Below are 6,488 nucleotides of genomic sequence, written 5' to 3'. Positions count from 1 at the left end.
CTGACTCGGGTTTTATTTTTGAGGTTTACAGTTTTGTTGAATGTGTTTCCCATGAGCCGCCTCATATCTCTGGTAGCACAAGGCAGGATCTAAACAGACACGGTCCTTGGGAGCATCAGAGTTAGGGCAGAAGTAAGGGTGAGGTGCAGAACCATAATCTTTCCCTTTCCTTCTCTCTACTTCCAAGTCGGAGTAAACAGAGCTTCATATTGCCTGCTGCATTGTAGGTGCTCAATACACACTCACTTGAACAGCTACCAAGGGCAGAGGGCTTTTACTCCTCACCACCAATGACCAGGCCCAGATCCAGGTCTCACGAAGCCTGAGGCTTACTCAGTTTGCCTGGCCCTCTTGGGAAAAGAATACAAATTCTTATTTTGGCAGTTTTCAAAAAGACAGATGGCAGGAGGAGTGCCTTGAAATAGACTCCTGTAAGAGAGAGACGTGAGGCAGAAACGTCTTACCTTCCTGGTAAATCCTCCTCTGCTCATACCCATGTCATTTCACAGAAGAGAGTCAGGGAAGGAGAAGGGTCAGCCTTCATGATGTCTTTTTTTTTTTTTTTTAATTTGTTTTTTATTGGGGTATAGTCGTCTTGGGCTTCCCAGATGGCTCAGTGGTAAAGGATCCACCTGCAATGCAGGAGACGTGGGTTTGATCCCTGGGTCGGAAAAATGCCCTAGAAGGAAATGCTTGCCTGGGAAATCTCACAGACACAGGAGCCTGGCGATCTATAGTCCATGGGATCACAAAGTTCAGTTCAGTTCAGTTCAGTCGCTCAGTCATGTCCAACTCTTCGCGACCCCATAAACTGCAGCACGCCAGGCCTCCCTGTCCATCACCAACTCCCGGAGCCTACCCAAACTCAAGAGTTGGATATATCTTAGCAACCACTACCAAAAACAATATAGGTGCTTACAAAGGTGTGTTAGTTTCTGCTGTGTAAGAATATGCATATCACCTCCCTCTCAGATGTCCCTTCCACCTTCCAACCCCCATCCCATCCACCCAGGTCATCACAGAGCACCGAGCTGAGCTCCCAGTGGTATACAGCAGGTTCCCACTAGCTATCGGTTTTACACATGGTAGGGCACATACATTAAGCCCAACCTCCCAATTCATCCCTCTTCTTTATGCCTGACCCTGTGTCCACATGTGCATTCTCTACACCTGTGCCTCTATTCCTGCCCTGAAAATAGGTTCATCTGTACCATTTTCCTAAATTCCACATACATGTGTCAATATGTGATATTTGTTTTTCTCTTTGTGATTTACTTCACTCTGTGTTGCAGACTTTAGGTTCATCCATATCTCTACAGATGAGTCAGTTTCATTTCTTTTTATAGCTAAGTAGTATCCCATTGTATATACGTATGTACTGATGGTCAGCTACATGTAATCATCGGGTAGTTTTTAAAAAAAAAATACTTCAGGAATTCCTGAAGTATTTAAAATTATTTTTCTCACACAATTTGAAATCGCTGTTAAACTGTCTATATAAAACAACACACATGTAAGTGCCTTACAGATTACATTTTAACTCATTGATGACTGAGGTCATCAATAAGATACTTTGAGTTGCCAGATTATCTTAACTTTGGGGAAGGCTATAGTAAATCTTTCTTGATATCTTAAAATGTGTGTCTTTGAATATTTTTGGAATGTGGCATGGATTTGGAAAGGCTGTTGTTTTCTGTTTGTTTCTTTTCTTTCTTTTTTCCCTCTAAATTTAGGCTCAATCAGGGCCCTCTCATGTAAAATTGTATGCATAGGAACCCTTCTGTAGTATTCCTTAAGTGCATAAGTAAGTGCTGGGGGAAGGAAATTGAACTGTTGAACCTGGTGACAACAATCCCAACAGGTAATTTCTCAGATGATTGTCCATTTTAAGAGCTACTGATATGAACCAGACATTGAAGATATAAAGTGTAGAGTCACAGTCAAGCTTTTTAAAAAAAGACTTTTTGATGTCAACCATTTTTAATGACTTTATTGAATTTGTTACAATATTGCTTCTGTTTTACGTTTTTGGTTTTCTTTTTTTTTTTTTTTTTTTGCCATGAGACATGTGGGATCTTAGTTCCCCCCAAACAGGGATCCAACCTGCAGCCCCCAGCATTGGAAGGTGAAGTCTTAACCACTGAATGAAATCCTATAGCTAAAATATTAGTAACAATGCAGTTTTGTAATATGTGGACTAATTTTACTGAAGACCGAAGATGTTGACACTCCAAGATGAGCTCCTTAGAAACTGCCAGCCCTTTGCAGCTACAAATCTTGTGGGAAAGAAATTTATCCAATTCTGTGCAACAGAAATAAAATTCAAACATACATGACACTCTGAAACTTACAGAAAACTGTGACTGCTGTCTGTGGCCTCAACTGTAGTTTGCTGGTGTAAATTAGCAGTGACTCATTGGTTTCATTGTTTTGTTTTTTTTTTTCATTTATTTTTTTTATTGAAGGATAATTGCTTTACAGAATTTTGTTGTTTTCTGTCAAACCTCAACACAAACCAGCCATTAGTACACATATATCCCCTCCCTTTTGAACCTCCCTCCCATCACCCTCCCAATCCCACCCCTCTAGATTGATACAGAGCCCTTGTTTGAGTTTCCTGAGCGGTACATCGAATTCCCATTGGCTATCTACTTACATATGGTAGTGTAAGTTTCCATGTTACTCTTTCCATACATCTCATCCTCTCCTCTCCTCTCCCCGTGTCCATAAGTGGTTTCATTGTGTTTTAAACATAGATTCTGAGTTTAAACAAATGGACATTTATGCTGACATGCCACTTTGAGTTTTCAATATAATTTTCATATTTGCACTCTATGTATGATTTTATTTGAAAATGAGACTTCACTGCTCAATAAAAAAAATAAAACCAAAAAATAGTGTGCTAGCAGGAGAATGTGGAGTTTAGATGTAGGTGGTTCCTCGGTTCACATTCAAGCGATGACCAATGCTGAGTGGACCCCATAGCTCGTTTTTCACAATTGCTTGCCTGACCAGTCCAGTCATTAAGAGTGCTGCCTACAGATATAGCCTGAGACCCTTGAGGTTCTTAGGCTTTTCTTTTTTCTTTCAGGAAACATCCTACGTGAGGAAGGTGCACTCTGCATGTCAATATGGTAGCTATGTTCAAAGCCCAAAAAGAACCTGGAAGATAAGGACATTCATGAAAAAAAAAAAAATGTGCTAGGTAATCGGGTCAGCCTGGCTCTGAGCCCAAGTGGGCAGTTCAGTAATTGAAGAGTTTTGTTTCTCTAAGAAGCCCACTGGACAATGCCGGCCTTATGCTGAATCCAATGCCCAGACCTTACCTCCCCACACAGCCCCGGCCCCGGCTTTGGGGACCTCCCGTAATCTCCTCCTGTGGACAAAGGAACAAAGGCCAGTCTATTTCCCTCCGCCCCGGAGATGCCATCAGGGGAAAACAGAGCATGTTTTCTTCAAAGTCCAAAACACTCAGTTTTTGGCCAGGAGGCCAAACTTGTTGAACTGGGAGAGAAGGGGCTCCGACTGGAGGCTGGGAGGCATTGGCAGGTTTCCTGACTCTGGGTGGAGCGTGCTGGGCTCCGGGTGAGAGACTTGGTGGGAGTTGGACTGCAGGAAGAAGAAGGGGAGCTTGCCAGAACTGGCTGGCTCCAACCTCACATTCTTGGCAAGGAGAGAGAGTCCTTGGAGGGGGAGATCTCCAGAAGCTGCAGGGAGGGTTGCCTTTCCTCTGCCTATGTGTTTGCAGAATCGTAAAGGCAATCACATGCTTTATTAGACATTAAGCCAGAGTTGACGCTCGGCAGAAATAAACAAAACCAAGGAACAAAACCCAAACGTCTCAATTAGGTCATCAGAAAGATGTCTCCTTGGTGTCGACAATCAAATTTCCTCTTCATGTTTCACTGGCAGACATGAAGTCTGCCTTGTTTCAGATCTGGGGTGGTCTCCTAGGCCGCCCCAGCTGACCCTCGGATCATTCTCTTTTTAAAAAAAATTTTTAATTGAAGGATAATTGCTTTATAGTGTTGTATTGGTTTCTGCCATACAGCAATGAGAATCAGCCATAACTATATCCTCCCCTCTCTCTTGAGCCTCCCCCACTCCCAATCCACCCCTCTAGGTTATCACAGAGCTGGGTTCCCTGTGAAGCTTCCCCCTAGCCATCTATTTTACCTATGGCAGTGTATATATGTCAGGGTTTTTGTCTGCTCTGCACATGGCAGGCAGAGCGGCCACCTTAGGTAACATCTTGAAGGTGCCACTTCTTGGCTTTAACTTTCTGTTTCTCCCCGTTGTCTATGAAATAAACTTTGACTCATCCCTGTCACTCAAAGCCTTCCACAATCTGTCCCTAAAGGATTTGTTTAATCTTAATTTTACTGTAAACAATCTATCCCCTGGTCAGTTTCATATTGTTTCCCATTCATGTTCTTTACTCCACATCTTTCCACCTGACGTTCACACGACTCCCTTCCACCTTTCCAAGTTGTACCTACTCTAAAATGCCAGCCTCAGACACTGCACATTCTATAAAAGCTCCCTGAGAAATAGTCATTAAGAAAATCAGACTTACTCGAGACTTGCCCTTTCATCCACGAGCGCTATGGTTTGGGACTAGAACAGCAACTTCTCTGAACCTCAGTTTTCTCAGCGATAAAATGAGGAAAACATATAGGGAGTGTAAAACTTTGCAAAGAAAATCACAGAGTTCTTAGCACATGCTTACCTAGCACATAGCGAGTGTTTAAAAACTCCATTTTTGAGTTTACAATTAGGCTTACCCTGTTCTATCTTATTTATGATAAGAAGAAATGTACTCCTATTGTTTCACTCTGCATTTGGAAGAATTTTTGCAAGACAAAAGAAAGCCTGTGAAAAAACTCACGAAATCAATAGACAACTTCACAGTTACATGCTTATCACCACGCTATTTCACATATGGAATCCTGGTGGTAAGTCTAATTTACCAAAGACGTTTTAACTAACCATTATATCTTACCTGCTTCCCAGAGGAGCAGTAAAATGAGCATTTGCAATAGTGTAGATGTTGTATTCTCTGCTCAGGTTTCCAGAACATAGAGCTATCATCTCATATTTTCAGAGGACTTCAGTTTTCAAACGTTGTCTTGTTTGGTCACCAAAACAATTCTGGAAGTTAGGAATACTCAGCATTCTCTCACAAAGGAAGGAAGAAGGACTCATAATGACCAAGTGAGGCCACCAGGCTAATGTCATAGTCAATGCAGAAATAAGTCATGTGGGCACAGGGTAGAGACCCAATAAGATTTCATAAAGCGCATGAAAGAATGAATGAACAAACAGCTGAATGAGCAACGTAACCTACCTTCCACTTTGGCTGAGAGACACAATTCTTTAGGAGTGATGGGAGGATAATACTCTGTAGTGGCTTCAACAGGAAGGAGAACCAGAAAAGAGGGGTTACATGTATACATACAGCTGATTCACTTTGCTGTATAGCAGAAACTCACCCAACATTGTGAAGCAGCTGTACTCCAATGAATACAAATAAAAGCAAATAAAAGATTCAGAGCAATGCCTTCCAAAAAGTACAAAGTCTTTTAAAAAATGGAGGGACTGTATCTTTCAGATCTTTTCAGTTTCAACAGAGGTCCCTACATACTTTGCTTAAGGAAAAGTGAGAGATTTATTGGCTTCTATAAATGCAAAGCGCAAGGACTAAGGTGCCTTTTAAGAGTTGATTCTAAGCTCAAGTCATCTTACCAGTTCTTTTCTCTCTCTCTCTCACATACATACACACTCTCACACACACACACACACACTCACACTCACACACACACACACACACTCTCTCTCTCTCTCTCTGTCTCTCCTCTGCAGGACAAATGTCCCCCGCTGAGCAGAGAAGATAGCAGTGTCTCAAGCTCCACATCCTTCCTGTTCTACCCTCAGGATGATAAAGAAGCGAGGATGTGCTGGGCTTCACATTCACCAGCTAAAACCGGGCTTGGCAACCCTAGGTGAAAGTGCTTTTAGAACTACTGGTGGAGTATCCCAGTGACATGTGTATTTCTTGGTGGTGCGGGCTTCTGATTGCCCCCTCCAGCCCTATCTACACCAAGAAGCTGTAGTAGCTCATTCCTGTTGAGTACTTGTTCATGGTCAGCCCCTGTCCTTTTCTCTGTTCTTTGATCTCTCCTTGAGTCCTGTGAGCAACTCTACAACACAGTTCTTTTATTATCATCATTTATCAGTAGAGAAAGTAAGGCACAGGCAGTTTAAGTAACTTCTCCAAGGTTTTGTGGCCACTGGGTAGTAGGAATAGACAGTTGGGTCTAAATGTTCTAACTCCAGAGACCACGCTCATAACCACCACACAACTGCCTCTCAGTTACGATTGTGTGACTCAAACATTCCATTGTTGTTGTTCAGTTGCTAAGTTGTGTCTGATTCTTTGTGACCCCATGGACTGCAGCATGCAGGCTTCCCTGCCCTTCACTATTTCC

The sequence above is a fragment of the Bos mutus genome, chromosome 6 (assembly GCF_027580195.1).
Source record: "Bos mutus isolate GX-2022 chromosome 6, NWIPB_WYAK_1.1, whole genome shotgun sequence".
In the NCBI taxonomy this organism is placed as follows: Eukaryota; Metazoa; Chordata; class Mammalia; order Artiodactyla; family Bovidae; genus Bos; species Bos mutus.
The sequence above is the reverse complement of the archived record's forward strand: the minus strand, read 5'-3'. Positions refer to the sequence as shown.